Source organism: Ursus arctos, unplaced genomic scaffold (assembly GCF_023065955.2).
Source record: "Ursus arctos isolate Adak ecotype North America unplaced genomic scaffold, UrsArc2.0 scaffold_16, whole genome shotgun sequence".
In the NCBI taxonomy this organism is placed as follows: Eukaryota; Metazoa; Chordata; class Mammalia; order Carnivora; family Ursidae; genus Ursus; species Ursus arctos.
The window spans coordinates 56722019-56746629 of NW_026622830.1; the positions used below are offsets into that span (position 1 = coordinate 56722019).

The window sequence follows — 24611 nt, forward strand, 5'->3', positions numbered from 1 at the left end:
ATCTGTAGACAGCTCTCTCGGTCCTATACTCCTGTCTGTGTCCTTGTCTGCAGCTCATGGGCATGTTGAGCTGTACATTCTGTTGCTAGGACAGTGCTTGCATGGGTTCTTATTAAGATATTCCATAGAGAACGTACTTATTTTTACTTCTTCTGATTCCCTTTTACCATAATGGCACTTACAACAGAACCTGGTTTTTACCTTTACTTCCTTTTGTGTATTACTCATCTAATACACATGTTGGTGTATATTGCAAGGTGAAGACCACTTGATTTTTCCCCCAAAAAAGCCATTTATTTGTCTCTGCACAATTTATAGATTGATCGATCCTGCCTGGTGGTTGATGTCTGACTGACAAAGGTTATGGGTTCTTCAGGCAGCAGATAATGCTGAGTTCACTTGATTTAATACTGAAGTCACTTTTCTTATATTTCATTTACATCAGTTTTCTTATATTTTCCAGCGTCGTTTAACTTTTTCTAAGTATTTATATATAAATAGTACTGAGTATTTTTAATCTCTGAGACAAATAAACGTGCAAACACCTGGGAAATTCAAAATTTCTTCTTTGACCTGTGCATACTTGTCTCCAGCTTCTGCTCTTCCTTCTTCATTCTTTAAAAAAAAAAAAGAAGAAGAAGATTTTATTTATTTATTTGAGAGAGAGGGCGAGCACACGCAGGGGTAGCAGCAGAGGGAGAGGGAGAAGCAGACTCCCCACTGAGTAGGGAGCCCGATGGTGCGCTCGATCCCAGGACCCTGTGATTATGAGCTGAGCCGAAGGCAGATGCTTAACCGACTGAGCCACCCAGGCGCCCCTTCCTTCTTCATCCTTATTGTCTTTGGAGAACTTGAGTGCACTGATATCTCCAGGGTTTCCTTTCATCTCTTTTTAAGCTCTCTCAGAGGGATCTTATGCACACACATGTTCCGCTGCTACCTATATCCTGTTACCATCCAAATCCTGCTTCTGCCCTCCAGGCCCGTATATCTAATTGTCTAGAACATTTCCTTGAAGAAGTCCATTGACACCTCCATTTCCAGGATGTCCAGAACCAAACTTGACGTGCTGGGATTCCTTCTAGATTTGATATCTTAGATAGAAGTATTGCCATTTGCTGAGCCGCTGGGGAGTTATTCTTGAGTCCTCCATTCACCACAAGTACTCTGACCACCGCCTTGACAGTTTTACCTACTACATATCACTATTATATGCTTCTCCTCTTTATCTTGCTGACCTCTGTCCAGGCCACTTCATTCCTCCTCTGAAATGCTGCCGTTGCCTCTTCATTGATATCTCTGCCTTTCTTCTCAGCCATCTTCAATTCCCGTCCAGCTGGAACCCGCTCAGTGAATGCACAGTGCTCCATGAGATCATAGCGTCACCTGCCTCTCCAGGCCCTTCTCCCCTCCTCACCTACCTGCCAGCCAAGTGGGCTCTCTTGCTGCTGCTGTTCCTTTCAGGTACCAGGCTGTCTTTGCCTGTTGGCCTTCACACATGCTCTTCCTTTTGTGCCTGTTCTCCACGAGGCTAATTTAATTAGTTCTGTAAGTCTCAGCTCAAGTGTCCTTTTTCCGTGGTACCATTCCGTGAAGCTTCTGCTGAGATGAGGTGCTCCCCCCCTCCCCTCTGCAGCAGCTCAGAGAAATTTCTGTCAGCCTTTTTTTTTTTTTTCCTGAATGATATTTTCTGTATCATCTCTCTCGCCCAGTAATCACGAAACCCTTAAGAGGAAGAACTAAATAGTTTATGAATATTTATTTTATTCCTGCATTTCAAATACCAAGCTTGGTATCAAGTGTGTAGGTATTTTTCACTAAATGGGGTATGATATACATGTGCCCATTGTGTGTATATAAGTGTGTTTGAGTGTATGTCCGCATTAACATGTAGTAAAACAAGATATAAGATACCCTTTAGAGTTATGAGCTTATGAGATGCCGAGCCCACATGTTCTAGAGAGAGTCTGAAGTGGAAATGTAGGAGAGAGCTCCTGTGAGTGATTGTCAGCACGTGATCAGCCACATACTGCTTTTAATATATATAATCGGAAATAGTCTTCAGTGTAGTTTATATAACATTTTCATCTGTGTCGATGCGTGCTATGAAGAATTTATAAGAAAGGCCATAACTGAATACATTTATATTTTATCATGTTTGTCAAATATTGAAAAATTAGTTCTTTTAAATTATACAGCTTTTTTGTTGTTGTTGTTTGGGTTTTCTTTACTAAGTTTAGGGTTTAAGAAATGCCCACACATTTTAATGTATTTTAATGTAAATACCGTTAAGTCAATGACATGTAAGGAAAGACCCAGGTACATTTTATGTTAACGTGAACAGAGGACCAAAGCAAAGATTAGGGTACTTGTAAATCTCAAAACAGTTCTGCAAGTAAAAAGCACGCGTAATTCTTCTGCTGAGTATTTATTTGAGCACATGCTATGTGCCAACCGTGCTCTTGGTGCTGGGGACACTTCCGAGAAAAGACAGAGGCGTTCTTGTTCTTGTGGGTCCTCTACTCTGGGGAAGGGAATACCGCCTTCAAATGGGCAAACGTGCACATCACTTCAGCTAGGGGTTAGGGCTAGGAAGATGACAGAACAGGTGGTAGAGAAAGCATCAGAGCAGGGGTGAGGTGGTGCCCAGAAAGAAGGCCCAGAGAGGCCTCTGTGGGGAGGTGGTGCTTGCAGCCAGAGGGATGGTGAGGCGAGGCCATCAGCACTGGGCTGTGGGGGGAGAAACATCCAGGCGGAGCAAGGAGTCTGCCTTTTAAAGTCCCTCGCTTCTGTTGGAAGTGTACCTATCATGCCTTTTCTCAGTGGATGTTCTTACCTGTTCACTGTTGCCAAATAGAACAAAGGAAGTAATACAGGTATATGTCACTGACCCAGGGGGAAGTTAAGACAAGAAAATGAAAACAAGCAAAACCTCGGGCTGGCTCAAATGGAGGAGGCAGGTTCTTAGCTGCCTGGAAATGTACTTATTCAGGAGAGCGGGATATACGTTTTTTACCTTCATCTTTCAAAATGGTAGAGTATTAGCCTAGATAAACCTAGAATGAGGATTTTTCGTGGTAAAATAGTCATGTGTTATCAATACCAAGAAATATATTTTGACCAGTTTTTGGATTTCTACACTTCTTAAAAAGGTAGGTGCAGATAAAGTACAAAGAATCTTATGACCCAAGAGTAACTTGATCAAAACTAATTTTAGAGTGGGGAAAAAAGAAAAAAAAAACGTACTTGGGATTTGTCTTTTTTTTTTTGAAAAAGTTGCTATTATTAGCCAAATACTCTCGTACATCATATATTCGTTCTTTATTGTATCTTCCAATGTGTGGGGTGAAGGGGGTAGAATTCCTAACTGCAATCCTAACCTTATTTTTAGCTATTAATTTCAAGAAATTCTTGGCAGCAATTTCATTTCGTTGTTCATCCGTGTGCTCATGATCTTATCCTCCTTGTTGTTCATCTTTCTTCCGACTCTGGTCCTTGTCCAGAGACTAATAATGATGATAATGGAATGGGGAAGTGGAAGGTGAAAAAGCAGAAACCTGGGGAAATCTGGCATTTGAGAAATTATTACTTTAATATGAACTTAAGCAATGGCTATGATTCAATTAAGATAAAATGATCCTTCTAGGGTTTTTTTCCCCTTCTTTTTCTTGTTTTCTTTTAGGAGGAATTAAACGTGGAACAGTGATGCTTTTAAGGCACTCAGGGAAGGAAGGTTGCTTGGGGCAAGTAAAAGACACTGTCCCATGGGCTACAGGGTGAAGTGCACTACTTATGTTATTAGAAATAGTTTTTTTTTCTTTTCTGAAATACACACACACACACACACATACAGCACTGTCATGAAATGTGTAGTTTATTTTCTCTTTATATCTTAACAATTTTTAAATTTGTTTTATAGAAAATACTGCAATTTCTACCTGAACGAATTTTCTTTCGATGGCATTACCAGAGTATAGGTAAGAACAATTTAAAGATTTTTAAAGTGATATAGATTTCTTCCAGTCGAATTTTCAAAATGTTTTCTATAATTAGCACCATCAAGATTAGGTTATAACAAGGGATGGTAAGAAGGGTATGCTGGTTAAAAGTAAGACAAGTCCAACCTGGACGTTGGAGGAAAACAGAATATCTATCTTGCCACAGGTGCTCCTTAAAAAGGACGCTTCATAGACCAGCAGCATCAGCCTCACCTGAGAGCTAGAAAATGCAGAATGTCAGGCCCATGCCGCACCTACCAAATCATACGCTTCGTTTTTAACAAGAGCTCCAGGGGACTCTTGTGCACAAAATTGTTTGAGAAACAGTTGATCCAGAGTATTTTCAAGTAGTTGTTCATTTTTTTCTTACAAAAATATCTTGTTCTTCAAGATTTTATCATCGATGCAGAGTTACTCTGTTTGAATGCTTTAGGGTGTGGCAGCGGGAGGGAACTTGAAATATAGCCATGTTACCACGGCTGCCCTTTCTCTGCAGCTCTTGACATCGAACAATGTTGCTTCTCGATTTAATATTCATGGCACAACTGGTGTAACTTGTGCTACTGACTGTGACTCCTCCTTTTTGTTTAGAGAGTGTCTGGTTTGGTCTTTCCGCCTTTGAAGACTGACAGTTCCTCCCTTTTTCCTCCTTGCCAGATGATCATATTTGGGAGAACATAACCTTATAATGGGATGTTAACTCTCTGATCATTCATTCATTCATTCATTCAAATACCTCTTGAGGGAGAAACAAAGTCCTGGGGCAGAAGCAAAGAATATCTCACCATGCTTGTATTGTATAAGCTGATTGCCGGGGTGGGGGATAGGTGAGAAAAAAAAATAATTACAGTATAATTGTCACTATGAAAAGTGTAATGGTAGCAACGAAGAAAGTCCAACAGTTCTATTCAGAGGACTTGAGGAAGGCTTCAAGAGAGGTAATCTCTACCTGAGCCTTGAAATATGAGTGTGGAAAGGGTTTCCTAGATGGGAGATCGTTCTGTGAAAGACATGGGACATGAAAGAACATGGCACATTCAGTGGGTATTTCAAAATTCAGAACCCCAAATTTAATTTAGTACTATTTATATGAAAAATATAACTGACCCTGATAGAAACTGAACTGTTTAGTGAAATATATATAATAAATACATCTACTTAACTGAATGATGATATCATTACTTGAAGGTAGATGCCTTGGTCTTTAAATCTTTCAAATACACAAAGAAAGTTTCCCTTTAAATTTTAGCGTTATCAATAGCATTTCTGTTAATTGCTACTTCAACATTGTGTATTTAAAGTAAAAATTTAAAAATGAAATGGTAAGTACAATCTGAAGGGGAATCGTAGGGATTTGTAACACTCCATGGTGTGGGAGAAATAGACGAAAATGAGAAATAACTGCATGCAGACCTTTTTATTTGTGCTAGATATAATCCGTTCATTCTGTTTATATCGTATGTATGAAAACCCTACTCACTTTCTACAGAGAGTACTTTAAAATGTCTGAAGCTTAATAGCCCCCCTCAGCCTGAATAAACTTACTGGGAATGGGTGTAGAAACTCATTTGCTCTTTGTGTTGTGAAACTTTATGTATCTAGGAGGTGGTCTATCGGATTACCTTAATTCTGGCTACTATGACCACATGGACTGGTTAAGATTGCAGGTACAGTTAGCTTTTTACCCAGTTTAATAGTGTCTGACTGAGAACAGTGACTCTTGGGTTGGGATTGCAGAGTACTAGTCTCCTGAGCCAGCATAAGAACAGGTGCTGTTTATCTAGTTTAGTGTGTAGAATAAGCGAGTTTATCTAGTGTATAGAATAAGCTGTCTGTGTGACACGGTCAGAATGAGTCATGTTTTAGAATGTTGATGTATAAGGGGCGCCTGGATGGCTCAGTCGTGAAATGTCTGCCTTCGGCTCAGGGTGTGATCCCAGGGTCCTGGGATCGAGCCCCACATCAGGCTCCCTGCTGAGGGCCTCCTTCTTCTTCTCCCACTCCCCCTGCTTGTGTTCCCTCTCTGGCTGGCTGTCTCTCTGTCAAATAAATAAAGAAAATCTAAAAAAAAAAAAAAAAAAAGAATGTTAAAGTATGAGCATTTGCATATAAAATCAACCTTATTTTGATGCTTATATGCTTAATACTTGAATCAAACAGGCTCTTTTCAGATAAATGTATTTTTGCATGATTTATCAAACTGGGTAGAAGTTGGTGGTTAGGTCTCCAGATCTTTTATTATGATCTTCAGGCTGTATGTACTTTGGAATCAGAATTTTTCAGATTTTAGAATTGCACTGTGGTCTATTGACGTTCAAGAAACATTAACACAATGTTGATGTCTATATGTAACAGCCCAGGGGACTGGACAGCACCCTGTAACCAAGAGAATTCTTATTTCTGTAGCCTAAGATATGACTATTTGGCATCAGTGGGATAACTACATCCAAAATAACCTCAGGTTAGTCGGGTGTTGCCACCACATGAGTTCAGATGCAGATCAGGTCCTGTCCACTAGTGAATTACACACAAAAAGCTTTTGTTTTCATAGCTTCTTGGATTTTGAAATTGCTGATAAGCGATTGTGGATGAGCAGTTCTACACGTTTTCTTGACCTCATTCTCTTGCATTCTTCTCAGTTTATTTGGATTTGTTAAAATGGCTACCATTTTGTCACTCAAGGTCTTGACCAAGTTAGTTATAAAAACTGAGACTATAAGGAAACACCAGATTTCAAAAGGAAGGAATGTGCGTTCAATATTTCCATAGCATCGGTATCTTCTGGACTTCCTCGAAACCTCTTGAGGCTAGGACAGGAAGCTTTTCACCAGTCTATTCCAGACACTCTACATACCTAGTATCCCTCATTTTAGATCTCTTATATTCTAGATATCTAATATTTCTTACCTAATCTGAAGACCACTACTGTATAAACTACTTAATTAAATGTTACCATGGCTGGTAGTGGCCAAGGTACTCTGGAATACTGAGTTAGAACCTTGAAGCTGGGTTCACACACCACTGATTTGGTATGCTTCCTGTCACACACTACAAATAATGTCCCTAAGTATAGAAACCTAAAATAAGAGCAACTCCTATATTCTGCAAGTCTTCAAAGTTCTCGGACCTATCAGATAGCCAGGTTTATACAGAGAAAGAAGAAGTTAATTTGAAGCATCAAGTGCCACAGTGTGAAGTCCATTTGAAGTCAGTTTCTTATCCTGTGATCTTGTTTTGTCAGTAGCAAAGAGAGAGGTTCTGTTTCTCTCTAAACTGTTTTTAGAGGGAGAAAGTAGTCTATACATTTCTCTATGCGTAAGGATGTAAAGGCTGGCTCCTTGCTATATATAAGCCATTGAATGAGGAAGCCTGTTTGGACTCTCAGTGTTGTCATGTGAAATGAACACCGTTCATTATTCCAGGCATCTAGAGATACTGCTTCAAGTGAGGTTTAGAGGGTAGGAAGATAAGGGAGGTGACTGACAGAACACTCACCAACCGTGATGTCTGCCAACCTCCTACTCAACTGTTTGTACGTTCCCATGACTAATGATGAATGGGAAGATTTTCCTAAAGTCAATTTTAGGCCAATACGTCATGGTGGACAAGGGTGGGCACTTGAAGCCTTATCTCTGTAATAATGAGAGCTGATAGGATGTGAGGAGATGATAAAGAATGGCACATCAGTAAACCAAGAATATTTGGTGCAGGGACAGGCTCTGGCCCCCTTTCATGTGCCCATGCGTCATCAGTACAGGATTCAAGTTCTGTGGGTTTGCTTTAAGAGGGTTTACTGCTCATGAGTCTCTAGGAAGCACATTTCCTGTCCCGTTCGGCGTACAGTGCTATGCCTGTATGCGGTAAATGTTTGCTGTGGGTGGAAGGATTTGTTTTGTACTAGAGATGTTTTCTATCAAAAATCTTCAAAATAAGTAGCCCTTGAGTTTAAAGGAGTGGGCTCAAATGGAAGGTTCACAGAGTGCCTCATATGTGTTTTTTATAGGAGTCGTTATTCATCTAGTTTGCTCAGCCAGGTTCTTCTGATACATAATATAAAAACCAATGCATAATACACTGCAGATTTGTTGATGACTTTGTAAGAGTATCCCTCGTGTTATGTCTGGGGCTACCCAGTGGCCTGACAGTGCTCTGAGCAGCCTTCTTTCTCAAAGTTTCTACAGCTCACTGAGCTCTAACTACTGCTGGGGAGCCTGAGCCCGACAGCCCTCCCTGGGTCCCTCATAGTCAGGACACACCACAGCCCCCTCTTCCTGAGGAAACAGGGTCTTCTGTGCACTTTACACTAGGACTCCCCCAGAGATGCATCTCGGCCAGGCTGAACTACGGGGACCCTGCATGCCTTTGTGTCTACCAGGTGATGGCTGAGCCTAGTGCCCCTTTGACCCACTTGGTGTCTTCCCAGGGTCCTCTCTGGGGTGCTTTGATCATCATTACCCTGCATTTCTTGCCCTCCTTCCCACTTTGTACTCAGTCCTCTGGAAATCCTCTTACTGGGTTAAGCCACAGCCCTAGAGCCTCAGCCTCTTGGTTTCACCTCCTCGGCTCTTTGAACCCTGGCTTTTCTCTCAGGCTTCTTTGTCTCCCTCAGGCCTGTGGGGGTGAGATCGTGGTCTTTCTTTTCTCCAAGGCCCATTCCAGACCTCATCCACCACCCCCTCTGTAGAAACTTCTCCCTTGACTAGAACTTGTCCTTCCTTGTTGCCGCCATGTCTTCTGATCTTCTGCTTACTTGCCTTTTTTTTTTAATGACTTTGCTGTCTCCGAGTCCTTTGCCTTCATGCCAAGTTACCCATCAGCTCCCCGACCGCTCACCCTCCATGGTTTCGACTTTATCTTCTGCCCCCTTGTCATCATGCAGACCTGTATCTGAGCACAACCTCTGTCCTTCTGATCTTTCATTTAGTTACTTGCCGGCCACCTCCTCTGTTTTTTCCTTTTTAAAAAAGCAGTTCTTTTGGGGGAGTATAATTGACATACAATAAACTATTATGTGTAGATAATGTTAATTTTGAGAAGTTTTGACATAGGTTTATACATAACATCTTGACCATCAAGAGAATGTGAAATCATTATGACAATCAAGAGAATGAACATAGCCATCATTCTCAGTGATTTTCTCATGCCCTTTTCCCACCTCCCTGCCCAGTCTCCAGGTCACCACTGATCTACTTTTTGTTGTTATAGATTAATTTGATTTTCTAGAATCTTACAGAAATAGAATCGTGCAGTGTGTACTCTTCTTTGTTTGGCTTCTTTTAGTCAACATAATTATTTCGAGATTCTTCTGTGTTGGTGCATATATTAATAGTTCATTTCTGAGTAGTACAGTATTCCATTGTATAGATACACCATAGTTTGTGTATCCAGTCACTTGTTGATAGGCATTTGGGCTGCTTCTAGTATTTGAATATAAACAAAGCCACTGCAACATTTGTGTACAAGTCTTTATGTATACATGTGCTTTCCTGACTCTTGCGAATGGAATGGCTGAATCATATCGAGTCATGTGTTTAACTGCCAGACTCTTCCCATAGTGGCTGATATTCTCACCAGCAGTATGAGAGTTCTTGTAGTTATTGTAGTTATTTTACATTCTCATTGACACTTAGTGTGATCAGTCTTTTTATTTTAGTGGTAGTGGTATCTTATTGTGGTTTTAATTTGCATTTCTCTAATGACTAATGATCTTGAGCATCTTTCATGTGGTATTTGCCAACTGTATGTCTTTGGCAGTGTGTATGTTTGAATTGATGGGACTTTTTTTTATGAAAACATTTATTAATTTTTATCAGGTTCAATTAGCCATCATTAGTTTTTGGTGTAGTGTTTGGCGATTCGTTAGTTGCGTATACCACCCAGTGCTCATCACCACAGGCGCCCTCCTTAATACCCTTCACCTGTTTACCCCTCCCCCACCCCCTCCCTTCTGTAACCCTCAGTTTGGTTCCCAGAGTCCAGAGTCTCTCATGGTTTGCGTCCCTCTCTAATTTCTTCCCATTCAGTTTTCCCTCCCTTCCCTTGTGGTCCTCTGAGCTATTCCTCATGTCCCACATAGGAGTGAAACCATATGATAATTGTCTTTCTCTGCTTGACTTATCTCACTTAGCATAATCCTCTCTAGTTCCATGCATGTCGATGCAAATGGTGGATATTCATCCTTTCTGATGGCTGAGGAATATTCCATCGTAGATATGAACCACATCTCCTTTATCCATTCATCAGTTGAACATTTTGTTTAATTGAGTTGTTTGTCTTCTTACTATTGCATTTTGGAAGTTCCTTATATATTCCAGATTTAAGTACTTTGTCAAATATGTGGCTTGGAAATCTTTTCTCCCCATCTCTGACCTGTCTTTTCATTCCCTTAGTTGTGTCCTTCAAAGAGTAAACATTTAAAAATTTTTATAAAGTCCAGTTTATCAGTTTTTCTATTGTGGATCGTGTCTTTGGTGTCCCGTCTAAGGAATCTTTGCCTAAGCCAAGATCACAAAGACCTTCTATGTTTTCTTGTAGAAATGCTATAGTTAGTATGATTCACATTTAGGTCCTTGATTCCTTTTGAGATTAATTTCAGATTGCTCCAGTGGACTGCTGCTCCCGAGTGCTTATTGTAGATACTGTAGTGCCAGAAAGTTCTGTGTTCCTGCTCAACTGGCAACTTTCAGCACACCTTGTACGCCAGCACCCCAAAGGGGGTTTCTCTGTGTTCCTGTACTTTTCCTGGTGTGGTATACTGTCTTTGCTTATTAATTGGCTTGAGGCATGATACAGAGAGAATTTTTTAAAAATTAAAACCAAATAAGAATCCATTTTCTAATGCTAAAATTATTAAAACTATCTTTGTGAACTAGTGGCCTTAAAAAGATATCTAAAAGATTGTTACTTTGTCAAGAGAAATTGTCAAGCATTGCAATTCTCAGAACTAAAAGTAAGCTAAGCGAAGATTTGAAAATGTTGCTGAATTTGTTCCATTAAAGCCAGGAAAGTAAAATTATAATGCATTCTGTGTTATAAACAAAATATTTAAGCTAATGATGAGTTTTAATCTTTTTTGATTGTTCAGTATTGAGATTTTGTTTTTTCAATGTTTAAATGTTCTGGAAAAAATGAACCATTAAAAATACATCAAAACATATCTATAGTGGTACACATTTTTCCTTTTACCTTAAGCTCCGGTATGGCTTAGCTGAACACTGGTACTTATTTCAACTTTAATAGTGTTCATCATGGATTTTTTTGCATTAATTTTGATTTTTAGAAAGTATTGTATTAAAATATTACTTACTTTGATTACTGAGTTTTGGTGTCCCCTTAAATCTTGTGCAGACCCCTCACTCTTCTTGTCCTAGACCCAGCCCTCCTGAAAAGCAATAAGACTCACATTCAAAGAATATTTATAAAATACAATCAAAGTTAGCCAATAGAAGTTAGAAGTTCATAGAATCAGTTCAACCCTAGCAGTCTGACTTCTGACTCTGGCTTGTAACTGCCAACCTGTACTGCTTCACACATACAGGAGTTTCTGAATACAACAAGATGGGCTACATCAAATACGTATGTATTCATTTTCTATTGCTGCTCTAACAAATTATCAGGTGAATTTCAAAAAAAGTCAGGGACTATTGGCAGACATGGATCAGACAGTCTGTATGTCTCTTTGTAAAGGCTGTCTTTTCTATAAGTTTTTTTTTTTCTCTCCGTGTAGAAATGAGTGGATAAAGAAAGGGGGGGTAATCAGAAGGGGTAATGAAACATGAGAGACTATGGACTATGAGAAACAAACTGAGGGTCTCAGAGGGGAGGGGGGTGGGGGAATGGGATAGACCGGTGATGGGTAGTAAGGAGGGCACGTATTGCATGGTGCACTGGGTGTTATACGCAACTAATGAATCATCGAACTTTGCATTGGAAAGCGGGGATGTACTGTATGGTGATGAACATAATATAATAAAAATTCATTAAAAAAAAAAAGAGAAATGAGTGGATATAGGCAGCTGTGGGTAGGCCAAATGTAAAAGTTGAAACTGTGGACCTAGTCAAAGAAGAGAAAGGGCTGACGAGCCCCAGTGCTCATGCACAATGACCAGGAGAAAGTGTTTCCAAGAATGTGTTGCAAGATGATGGATTTGCCAGATGTCCGGAAAGAGAGCTGTGTGTGCAGAATTTATCTCAAATCTCTTGAGTAGAGTGTCTGTTGACAGTGCCAACCACATGAGGTCCTCATGGGCATACTGGAGCCAGTATTAAACTAAGGCACAGTGGACTTTGACAAAGAATGGATGCACATGGCCCCAGGTTAAGGAGAGGTATGGGGTAAAACAGTCCCATGAGCACAGGTACTTGAACTGTAGCTGTGAGAGAGCTTAGCCCAGTAAGTGCTGGCTCTAGACCAAAAATTACTGGAGATGGTTTGGTGACTGGAGAAGTAGAGGGAGGAGGGCACTTTAACTTCCCTCACTTATTCACAAAGCATTGGTAATTTAGTGCTGTACTCTGGTCATAACAATGGTGAGTTTCCACTAAGCCTCAGTATTATAAATGGCACAACAGTTAGAAAATTGTATGCATTTAACTAACATGCATGTATCTATCCACATAAAGATGATCTGTAGCAGTTTGTCGAGACTGGTTCTGTTTCTTGTTGGAACATCTCTTTAAAATACATTGGTGGGGAAAATATGGTTTGATGTCCAAGTTTTAATTATTGCATAAACCTTCTCATCAGGAGATCTTAATAGTTCTTTTTTCCCAGAAAAATTTGGGAGGACATGTTCTCTTGCCTAACTTCTAATATATTTTCATTTTTAAAAATTACTTCCTTCTTGAAGGTTAAGATCCCGTTTAGAGCCTACTCTGGTATTTAGTTGGGTTGCCAAGCCATCTCCATACTAAGACGTGAACACATTTATAGGATGATAGGTAATATGATTCCATCCTCATAAGAGAGACTTTTGTCGTTGAAGTGGGATGCAGCACCAAAGGTTTTGCACTTGACTGGTGTAGTTCTGAGTAAACTTTGATTCCTTCTCCTTGACAGTGACCAGAGTTCCGTTAGAGGACTGAACCCATAAATGTGATTGTCACCACAAGGAAAGAAACGTGCGGTTTTGAATATTTACAGAATGTTCTCGTAAAAATGTTCTGTGAGCAGTAGTTTTATTTTTAACTTTAGAAATTTAAAAAAATCATTTATTTTATGCATGATGAGATATTTACACATAATCCATGGCGAGCATGTATGTTACTTTAATATGAATCATTTTGACTCTTTTAAGAGTTTTGAAGAGGTTCATACTTAAAGTACTTTCATCTTAAAGATCTCTCTCTCCTATGACATTGCTTTTTTCTGAAGGTCATCTTTCTTTTATTTTTTAAGAATTGTATCTTGTCACAAGTACATATTTTCTTTCTAAAACTGATATTTTAAAATATATCTTAATCCATTTTGAGTTTTTTTGTGTGTATGGTATAAGTTTATGTACTTTATTTCTAACTCGGTTTTTGAGGCTCAACTTTAAAGAAGCTTCTACGCACTGGAAATTCTATTAAAAGTATTTATTCTAGGTGAATGTGAAATGGCATTTTGCATCACTCTTAAATTTATGAGTGCCACAAAGTGACAAAAGAGGGCCATTTTGAGGGAAAAAAAGATCTTTAAAAACCATTCAACTTACTTTTTATTTTAAATTGAAAATTATATGGCAAATATTGTTAGAGCTTTTGTTCTTATCTCATAACTTACTGTGATAGACATTTTAAATATTATTCAGAGAACAGGGCTTGGGATTCAGGGTTTGGAATTCGGAGTTCGCATTTTGATTTTGCTGTGTATAGTCAAGGAACCATTGGCAAGGCGCTAACTGCTCCACTGTTATCATCAGGAAAGGGACGGGGTTGGAGTTCCTCTCCGAGCTTCAGCGTTCATGTGTTGGATTCTGTTCACCCCAGTAATCTTGTTAAAATTATAGTTGTCTCTGAATAATTTTTGCTGGTTTTGATAACTCTTGTTGGGGAAAAGAGCAGCAGAGCCTTCCTGTTGAATATTTACCTCTTTGCAGCACATCAATCTTGTACTTTAGGTTAACATTGGCTTATTTTAAAACGAACATACCTTTTATAATGATATATACTATTCGATGCTAGGTAAGATGACCCTAAAACGTAAGTGGCAAAAGAAGCCAGCCAGAGATACGTATTTTATGGGAGGTTATTCCCTTGTAGTTCTGTGTGTACCTTTGATAAGTTCGAATATTTTTTGTTTTATACTTATTTAAACACTCATAGCCACTTAAGTTTGATGTGAACTATTTCTTACATGCTGAAAAAGGGAGGTGAACTATTCTTAGCTTCACAATAGATTCCATATTTTATCCCTCCTATTTCAATTAATAGTCTTCTAGTTAAAACTTATCAGGTTGTGACCTCATGTTTATTATTGGCCTTATTTACATTTTGTTAACTTAAATACAGTTAACATAAAAAGTTGGCAACGTAATAGAATTTTGTAGAAACTTTCCTCCTGTTAAATTTAATATGATTTGGTTAGAGATACATAGAGCCGTGTCATTTTTTTATCTCTTGTATTCAGCAATGTCACCATTTATTTTGCCTGCTTGGGGAAGGGGGACGGGTGTGAGTGGTCCTCAAGTCTTGTGCACAGCAGTGGCCTGTCCATGGGCATGTCTGAGTGTGTCCTGGAATCCACTGTTGATGGGGTAGAACTGTCTCCACACAGGGTGTCTGTCTCAGTGTATTTGACTTCTATGGGGAGCCAGCCAAGCCTGCTTTTTTCCTTTTCCTTTTCCTTTTCCTTTTCTTCCCCCCCCCTTTTCCCTCCCCTCCCCTCCCCTCCTCCTCCCCTCCTCCCCTCCCACTCCCTTGGGCTCCTCCCCTCCCCTCCCCCTTTTCTTTTGGCTTTCCTGCAGAGCCTCATGTTTGGCTTAAACACTTCCTCTTGAGGAATCTGCACCACCTTGGTGTAGTTGAGAGGAGATCAGCCAGTCCCTCACCTGCCTACATTTGGAGCTCACTGCATCTTTCAGCTTCATCTGACATGTTTTTCATCTTTTTTGCTTATTTCATCTCTTTTATTGGTGTTATCCTTTCAGCCATTTAGAAATCCAGAAACGGAAGTTCTTACCTGTGTTTATAAATTTTAAGAATGGGATGGAGCTGAAAGTAAGTGTAGAGGAGGATAAAGGGCCCATATGCCTGTACTGATGCATTCCACCAAGTCATACTGGTCGTTCAGAGCCCAGGGAAGCTGTTGGAGAGAGCAGAGTAGGGACATGAGGCAGGGAAATGGAGAGCTGCCCTGTCCCATTGAACCAGGTCTTCAAGGTTTTATTTAGCTCTAAGATTTTTCAAGGACACTGCATTATACATGTGAATGTTGTAGTGATATGACATAAACCCTATTCAAAGCACAGTGTAAATTTGGAGGAAAATTATCTTTGCATTGTTTTTGAGGATAACTGACTGTTGATGATACAGGCACTGTTGTAACTCACTTAACCCTGTACGAGTGCTTTGTGGTAAATTCGGTTATCATCCCTATTTTACAGAGGGGGAGACTAACGCGTAAGGAAGTTCAGTGGTTCTCCACTGGCCACAGCTCAGCCAGCAAGCAGCAGAGCCTGAATTCAAGCCCGGGCACTGTGGCTCCAGACCCCAAGCTCTTAATCCTTGTGCTTCTTGCAGGACGCCTGCTTCCTTGTCACTAAGAACTTGGTGCAGGAATTTAACAGTACCTTTAACTTCTAGTTTTTCTTTCTCAGAACTGATTCTGCGTTGCAGTGCATCTCTGCATAAACATGTAAGTGTTTAATTTTGTCACCTTTAATTTTGTTTTTAGATAAGATGTGAAGGAATCAGGCTGTTTCTTCTGTGGCTTCAAGCACTTCAGACACGCTGTGCAGAAGAGCAGGTGCTGATTTGTGCTTGCCTCGTGCCTGGTTTCGCAGCGATCATGTCATCCCGAGGGCCCTGTACACCGGAGACACTCATCAGTCCTAACCCTAGTGTGGCTCATGGTGAGGAGCATTAGCAGACCTCACAGGTTGAAATGACTCTTGAAGTTACATTGAGGAATTCTTCGGTTTGCCATTATCCTGAATCGAAATCTTTATTTCATAGATGGGTTCAAAGGAGGAATTACTACTCCCTGCTCATATTCACAGGAAAGTCTTACGGACATTAGAATTGGAAGAATCAGAGCCTATTTTATATGAAATGATGACAGGAGAAATTTACTGAAGTGGTGGAAACAGGAATGGAAGGGAGGGGACAGATGTTGGCAATAGCAAGAAGTAGAGACACGTGGTGCGTCTGGAGTGTTTTCGTGGCTGTTAATGAGATTTACATCCACCATCCTGAACTACTGTTTATTGTCCTCATGATGATTGTTTCATGAGTGGACATTCATCTGCTCACCCAGGCTCTTTTTGGCCAGCTCTGTATTTTCATGCAGCATTCATGGAAGGACAGTAGTGGCCTCCTGGGAGTATTAATGGCAGCCATTTGAGTCCTGTGAGTTTTCAAGAAACTTGGCAGTTAGGGCCACTGATTTATTAATGCATATCACTTGACTGCCCAATGACAGGTACTTGATCTTAAGCTGACCAAAGCAGAATTTGAAAGAGAGGGAGAGGGGGCGTCATGGACATTTGTACCATATTTCGAAGCCCTTCATGCACAGTGGCCTGGAGTACAGTGTGAGCAGGTTCCAACGGAGCAGCAGATGTATTTTCATAGAGGCCATTTTTAAAAAGTCCTTTTAACTTTGGTGAAAGAGCTCTCCTTTTTTCCCCACTCTGCAGCAGAGATATATCCAGAAGAAATCACTCCTCTCCTGCCAGCCATATGAGCGGAAAAGATCCCTGAGGACCAAACATGCTTTTTTCTTCAGATACTGTCGAAATATATGGTTATTCACGTAAGAGCAGAATCATGGATAATTCAGTAATGGTCTTACTCTTGATGGGAAAGAGAAGACATTGCTTCTTTTCTTCCTGCTTATCCATATTTTGTATCTTTGCTTTTTCCTTGAGGTGATTCTTTGTGATACTTTGCTAGAAATAGAATATGTGTCAGTTCACATCAGCAAAGACCTGGCATACATACCATTTTGTGTGAGTGCGTATGTAAAGAAAAATAATTCAGTTCTCCATCACTTTCGTAGTATTACCACATTCACAGAGAGCACTTTGCTTCTAGCACTTACGGTGAGTAAATGTTTGGGTTTTCCGCTCACCAGACAACTCTGCAACACCAGCTGGATGTCCTGTAGTTTAACTCAGCTTTGACGCTGTCTGTCTTGAGATGGCGTCAGATCCCACGGGTTAAGGGCTCAGTCCCATGAGACTGTTCCATCACATTCAGGTGCGAGTCACAAGTAGGAGGGCCCCAGGTTACCCACAGCTTCTGAACAACTTGACTACAAATCAGAGGTTCCCACAACTCCTCCTCAGCTTTGACTGATTTGCTAGAGTGGCTCAGGGAACTGTGGGAAACATTTGTTTTCGTTGACCAGCTTATTAAAGGATATGATAAAGGATACAGATGAATAGCCAAATGCAGAGACACAAGGGGTACAGTCTGGGAGGGTCTCAAGCACAGGAATGTCTGTCCCTGTGGAGCTGTCACCCTCCCGGTACGTGGATATGTTCACTCACCTGGAAGCTCCCTGAAACCCCTGCTACTGGGATTTTTATGGAGGCTTCCTCACATAGACATGGTCCACTTCCAGCCCCTCTCCCCTCTCTGGAGGAATGGAGGGGTCGGGATGGGGGTGCTGAAAATTCTAAGTTCTAATCATGGCGTGGTCTTTCTGGTGACCAGCCCTCTCACTCAGGAGCCATCTGGGAGCCCACGAGACCTCTACGAGTTGTGTTATTAAAACAAAAGAGCTCCTCGTGCGCTTATCACTTAGGAAATTACAAGGGTTTTAGGGGCCCTATGCCAGGAAGTGGGGCAGAGACCCATATATATTTTGTATTCCCTCATAGTATATTCATCTATTCTTGCCTCTTTTCTTCTTCCTGACCCCTAATCCTATGCTAGCAAGGCAGGATCGGGGAGGAGGCAGGCCTAGAAGCTGAATGGGCAGATCAGGAATAGGCAGGGCAGGCCGGAAGATGGGGCGAAAGCATATCTCTTTGTGCCAACAGCCCAGACCAACTTGATGTCACATGTTCCTTTCTCTGATGTTTACCAACTGAATATGGAGTTATGATCATTAGTTCATGATTTCAGTAGGTGATCCCTTCCCCTAGTCTACATTTCTGGTATGGTTCAAAAACAAACTACTGAATTCTTTTCTCTCAGCCAACACTTCTCCTGTCTCTGAGTTCTTCCTGGGAACTCTGTCCAGTCTCTGTGTCCTCCACAAGCAAGTTTGTTGATGTTATAATCTTTGCTCAGCCCACTTCCTCTCCTGAGACTCACTTCTACCTGCCCCTTCCCTGTCACTGCTGAGAAGGGGAGTCAAGTCTAGTGGTCAAGTCCAGAGGAAGGACACTTTAGTGTTTCAGGTGATCTGACAATGACTGCCCCTGCTTCATGATCTCTCTCTTCCCCTAATGTTTTCTTCCTTCTTTCCTCCTCCCTTTCTTCTTGCCAGTTTTCTTTAGGGGTCTGTTTCTCTCTGCTGTCCCTCAAGATTCAGTCCTTGCCTCCCTTTCTGACTACTCTTTCCTGTTGGGTAATCTTGTCTGCTCTCCTCTCCCATTTCCTTTATCCAGCACCAGAAACACAAGGACTCCAAAATCCCGAGAGCAGACTGGAGTATTCTCTTGTCCTCTAGAAGCTTTGTATTTTGGCCCTACTTGCCCATTGCACCTGCATTTCAGACTCCACCTGTTCAGAAGTGGTAGAGTATTCCATCTGTCCGCGGAGATTGGCAGGGAGTATCGAGAAATTGAATGTGTTGGGGCACTTGGGTCTCATTCTAGGTGTGTCACTAATAAACTGTGCAACCTTAGATATGACATAATCCCCAGAATCCCACTGGAGGAAGGATGCCGGTGATAGAGGGTGAGGATTTTTATGTAGACTGTGAACCCCCTGAATAGTGTGCAGACTTGTATGTGCATGTCCATCCCACACTTCTTCCCTCCCTTCTCTCTACTGAGTCCTCAGAGCAGAGTTTCTCTCTTGGCTCAGCCCGGAGAACTGCTGCCAGGTTGCTGACAGGGAGCCCCTCTGGCCCAGGGGCAGCCAAAGCCCCTCATCCTTTGACCTTAGATGTTGCACAGTTGTTTCCACTTTCTAAGTGGGCTACAGCATGAAGGAGGTTGGGAAGCTCTGCTTTAGAGTACTCTGTGTGCTAACCAATATTAGGAACCTGTGACAGGGGCACCTGGGTGGCTCAGTCATTAAGCATCTGCCTTCAGCTCAGGGCGTGATCCCAGAGTCCTGGGATCAAGTCCCATATCAGCCTCCTCCACTGGGAGCCTGCCTCTTCCTCTCCCACTCCCCTGCTTGTGTTCCCTCTCTCTCTGCCTGTCTCTCTGTCAAATAAATAAGTAAGTAATCTAAAAAAAAAAAAAAGAAAAGAAACGAAAAAAAGAACCTGGGACAGGTGTAGCTGGACTGGCAGGCCTGGCTTATTTTAGCCTGTGGATTCCTTTTAATAAAGACAATGCACTTTTCAAGTTTCTGTAGCTTTGCCTTCTGATGATAATGATTTTTCATGTACCCATGTAACATTGTGTGAAATTCTTGTGAGGGATTATTTCCTTAATTCCTGTTTACTATAAATGGCCCTTTTTGAGTTAAAAAAAATAGAGATTACATCTGACTAAATATTTTAAGGGCAGAAAGAATGTTAAATCATTATAGAGAGGTGGAAAAAAATACAGGCGTGATGAGTAGAGCAAGTTTAAAAACATGATATCTTTGGTGATTTTTTTTTAATTCTCAGTAAAAATGTCTTTAACATAGTTAACTACTTTGTTTTAAGGTATTCATTCTTGTCATCATTTGAGTTTTAAGATATGATTTCAGGCGCGCCTGGGTGGCACAGCGGTTAAGCGTCTGCCTTCGGCTCAGGGCGTGATCCCGGCGTTGTGGGATCGAGCCCCACATCAGGCTCCTCCGCTATGAGCCTGCTTCTTCCTCTCCCGCTCCCCCTGCTTGTGTTCCCTCTCTCGCTGGCTGTCTCTATCTCTGTCGAATAAATAAATAAAATCTTTAAAAAAAAAAAGATATGATTTCATTACATGATTGTCAAGATTATTTGTCACCATAATTTGTCACGCTTGTTTTTTTATTTAGGATAGGAATTTTAATAAGATAACAGCATTTCAGTTTAGTAGACATTAAGTTGAAATGTAAATGTACGTATGTTCTTTCCCACATATTATCCAAAGGCTGCAAGCTTGGAGTGGAAGAATAAGGAGAATCAAGATACTGGTTTTAAATTTCTTTTTACATTGTTTCGAAAGTATTATCTTCCTCATTTATTTCCATCATTTACTAAGTTAAACAAACATCCACAAACCTGTACTTGGGAAGTACTGATTGGGCCATGTGTAGAGGATGTCCACAGGGACAAAACAAAGTGACCTTTGTTTATTTTTAAGTAAGATAGTCATTTTATTCTTATATTTAACGGTCACTTTATTATAAGAAGTTTAAGGGTTCCTAATAAACGATTTTACCTGTTTGTACAAACTACCTATTTGTAGCTGAGCTCATAGTAGTAAAGGGGAACTGTGGCTCCTGTACTCAGAAAGAGTTCAACACGTGTCATGATTTTTTTTGGCGTAATTATATTTCAAATCTTTGAATGTTAAAATAAAGTTTCCTTAAGTCTTCTCTTCCAGGTGGTGGGGTATGGTGACCCCAGACCTTGCTCAGTGGCGAGGCAGGCCAGCCTGGGCCACGCAGCTGCCCATAGTAGGCCTTTCTTTTATCTTGGATCTTTCATCCAGCAGGTGCTACTTACAGCTTCTTACGGAGGGGCCGATGTTTGGGCAGCTGGGCAACCTAGGGAGAGTAAGCCCCGGAAAGGAAGGAAACATAAGGAAATTTCTAATTTCACTGCTAAAGTTTTTCTTCTATGAGAAATGAAGGCTCACAGGACACAAGTATCCCTTAGATTGATGCCGGGGTGGGGAGGCAAATTTTCCTCTCCCAGTTAAAGCAGGCAAAAATTAGTTAAAATGAATAATCAGGAACAATGTTGGAGGGGAGAAGGTCACAGAAGACATTAATCCATCTGGGGGATGTGGACTACTAATTCAGTTGTCTGTGGGTGTTTATATACATACACACACACGTGCACGCTCGGATCAGGGGAAAACAGCAGAAGCTTGATGCATTTTGGAAGACGTAGAAGTACTAACCTTTCCAGGTACTGAGATATGTATTTGTTAGCTGTCTATATGTGGGTATTTTTTTCAGAACTTGTTTCTGATTTTATAAAATAGTCTGTATTCACTGTGGAACATATAGCATACTTTAATATGCTGAAATTAAAAGTGATTCGTTGAGAACTTGTCTTCCTCATGCAGGTACCTCCAGTTGTATAAAAGTTAGTAAGAGAGTTGGACAAATCCAATACCGTGTAATTTTTTTGTATGGATTATGAAATAGAAAGAATGATAAAGGGACTTCTTATTAATTCTTTGGAAGTGGTGGTGTTCGATATCTCAAAGGTGAATTCTTTCAGACATAAAGTAGTTTATACTGATTCTATTCTTTGGATTCATCTAAAGGGAAAAGGATATAAAACTAAAGTCCCGTGGATTTGATTAGTGTAATATTGGATGTTAAAATACCTAAAATGATTTAAAAAATAATAAAATACCTAAAATGATGAAAAATGTCTATACATGCTTTTAGATTTATTTCAGTCATAAAATGAGATTAAATTAGTTATAAGGTATGTGAAAATATTTTTACTATTATAATATGTCATGTCTCAAATTTGTTACAAAGAGTTATTAGCTTGGTACTTCCATAGCTCTATGCCATTGCTGTAACAAGCAAACAGTAACAGTAGCCACCGTCCCATCTTGGTCAGGTTGCAAGGCAGAATCAGAAACAAGTCTACCAAAAGATGTCATCTTTTATAATTTCTGGTTCTTTAATTTTAGTTGCTATTCATACAACCAAATACATATGTGCTCAGTAAGAAACTGAACCATTCGTGGGGGTTACACTCACGAACCTAGTCATGTGTTCTTTTTTCTTCCAGACATCCCCCATTTGAGACCAAAGCCAGTGTACATTACTACAACGCGAGACGATGAAAACATTTACAGTACAAAAATTCCATACATGGCAGCTCGCGTTGTTTTTATTAAATAGATTGTAACTTTCTTTTTCAAAAAAAGTATCTAACTACAACACAAAACACTAAAAATGGAGTTGATGTACTGCCCAAAATCATGCAGGTATGCCATTCATCTTATCTTTTACGTAGGTAAAAATATGCTAACACGTACCAAAGTAATTGATTATTAGGGTTTTTGGTTCTTAAAGAATGTTGGTTATGGGGATTGGTTTTATTGGTGGGCTCTCTCTGTATTGCTGAGGTGTCAGAGGGAGCTCTGAGGTAGCACTTGCAGTGCTCTGTTGACATTGCCATGACAAGGCGATCTTGGGGGCCAGGGAGACATTTTGAGGAGGTGGCTGTGGTGTGCAGCCTCCTGGCCCCCTCTTATTTTCCCTCCTTTGATCAAGTACCGGTGACCTCAGAGCATAAGATCAGGTTGCCTTCACCAATCCCCAGCACCAGGAAGGCCCTCGGGAATCATGGAGGTGGGCCATGGGAAGGACCGCGAGACTGCCAAGTGCCCTCTTGGGATCTCAGGGGGAGTGGAAGAGCATCTCAGGATTTCAGGATGCCATGATGGAATCCCTGCAAGAAAAGGCTGTCTCCCTCCAAGGCCTTCAGTGAAGACCTCTTTCTGTGTGGGGCCCGTGGTGTATCTTCCCTCTCTTGCGGTCCTCGGTCACAGACAAATGGGGCTTTCCCAGCAGACTGAGTTGCTTAGGGACTTTGCACTGGGTAGAGCAGAACCACTTGAGGAGGTTCGAGAGCAGCTGCTTCATGGCAGGGACACGGTTTTATGCACAAAGTGTGGTCCACTTAGAGCAAGTTTGCTGATGCCCTGGAGTTCCCAGAAGCGTGACTAGGCCTGAGCCGGAAGAGTGACACACACCCGAGTGACAATGAACATCTTCACAGAGAAGCACCGCTTTGATAAGAACTGACTGAAGAACTGGAGAAACTTCGTTTCAAAGAAGTCTGAGGGGGATATAATTGTAGTAAGAGCAACAAAAGACTTACTGAAGATTTTAAGAGAAAGATTTGGGGCGCCGGGGTGGCTCAATCGGTTAAGCGTCTGCCTTCGGCTCAGGTCATGATCCCGGGGTCCTGGAGTCAAGCCCCGCATAGGGCACTCTGCTCAGCGGAGAGTCTGTTTCTCCCTCTGCCTCTCCCCCTGCTGGTGCTTTCTCTCTCTCTCTCTCTCTCCCTCTCTCAAATCAATAAAATCTTTAAAATAAAATTAAAAACTTTAAATTCATTAGTTTAAAATTTTAATAGGTAAACTGTAAACAGTAACGATCACTGCTGAGAACAAAATTGATTTTCCAAAGGAGTATCTGACAACACTGAGGAAAAATTCAAAGAAATGGAAATCAGAAATGAATAAATAAGATCTGAGGAGAGGTCCAGACCTACCTTACAAGTATCAGGAGGACAAAAGGAGAAAAAATCAGAAGTGATCATTGAACTAATGCAAAATTTACTTGAGCTGAAAAAAAGTCATGCCTTAGACTAACAAGGCCTTCGAGTCCCAGGGAGAATTAGCTAAACAGACACAAACCTAAACAGACATAAACCTATTTGACTTTAAGGAATTAAGAGAAAAATTATCAGAGTTCCAGACAGAAACCACAAGTTCCTTCTAGAAAATGAGACAGAGTAGCATTGAATTTTGAATCTAATCTATAACCCTCAGAGCTGAAAGAACTGTCAGTCTGTCTGTCTTTCTCTCTCTCTCTCAGAACCTTGCTTCATATCACATACATAAGCAGATGTCGGATTGATTTAAGTCCTAAATTGATTTAAGGTCTAAGTATTAAAAAAATAATAAAGAATTTAGTAGACAATCTAGGGGAATATATACATTTGGGAAGTGGTAGACCACCTTAGGTAGAGATAAGACCCACAAGCCACAGAAAAAATGAGGTCCCACTTTACTTTACAAACTTGAAAAAGTTTGCATGTCAAAAGGTACAGTAAAACCACACTCGGTCAACAGACGGTGAAAAGCATCTGTAACATCAGAGCTGTTAAAAGAGTTCATGCCTCTGATATATAGAGAGTGCCTACAAACCGATGAGAAGACAAACAGCCGATTGAAAAACAGACAAAAGGAGATGAAAGAGAAGTTCACGGAAGAGAAAATAGAAACGACCCTGAATTTCACTGAGCCAGGGAACACCATTAGTTCTGGACCATGCTGAGAGACCTTTATTCACCCATCAGGTAGGCAAAAATTTGTATGAAATCATAGATAAGAAACACAGTCCCATTCTTTGATAAATTTTACATTATATCTTGTGTGATTGTTA

At 40.7% G+C, this 24611-nt stretch overlaps 1 protein-coding gene and 1 long non-coding RNA gene across 5 annotated transcripts in view; one reads left to right on the plus strand and one right to left on the minus strand.

Moving 5' to 3' along the window:
- Positions 1-24611, minus strand: part of LOC125280908 (dual oxidase 1-like) — a 171561-nt gene that overhangs the window by 71328 nt on the left and 75622 nt on the right.
- Positions 1-24611, plus strand: part of LOC125282006 (uncharacterized) — a 52910-nt gene that overhangs the window by 24601 nt on the left and 3698 nt on the right. The window contains exons 3-5 of one of the 4 annotated variants that reach the window (XR_008959637.1): positions 3920-3977; positions 15874-16051; positions 16838-24525. This is a non-coding gene — a long non-coding RNA (uncharacterized LOC125282006). Of the gene's footprint in view, positions 1-3919; positions 3978-15873; positions 24526-24611 lie in introns of all 4 variants that reach the window. The other 3 variants (XR_008959639.1, XR_008959638.1, XR_008959636.1) reach the window with 3 other exon arrangements.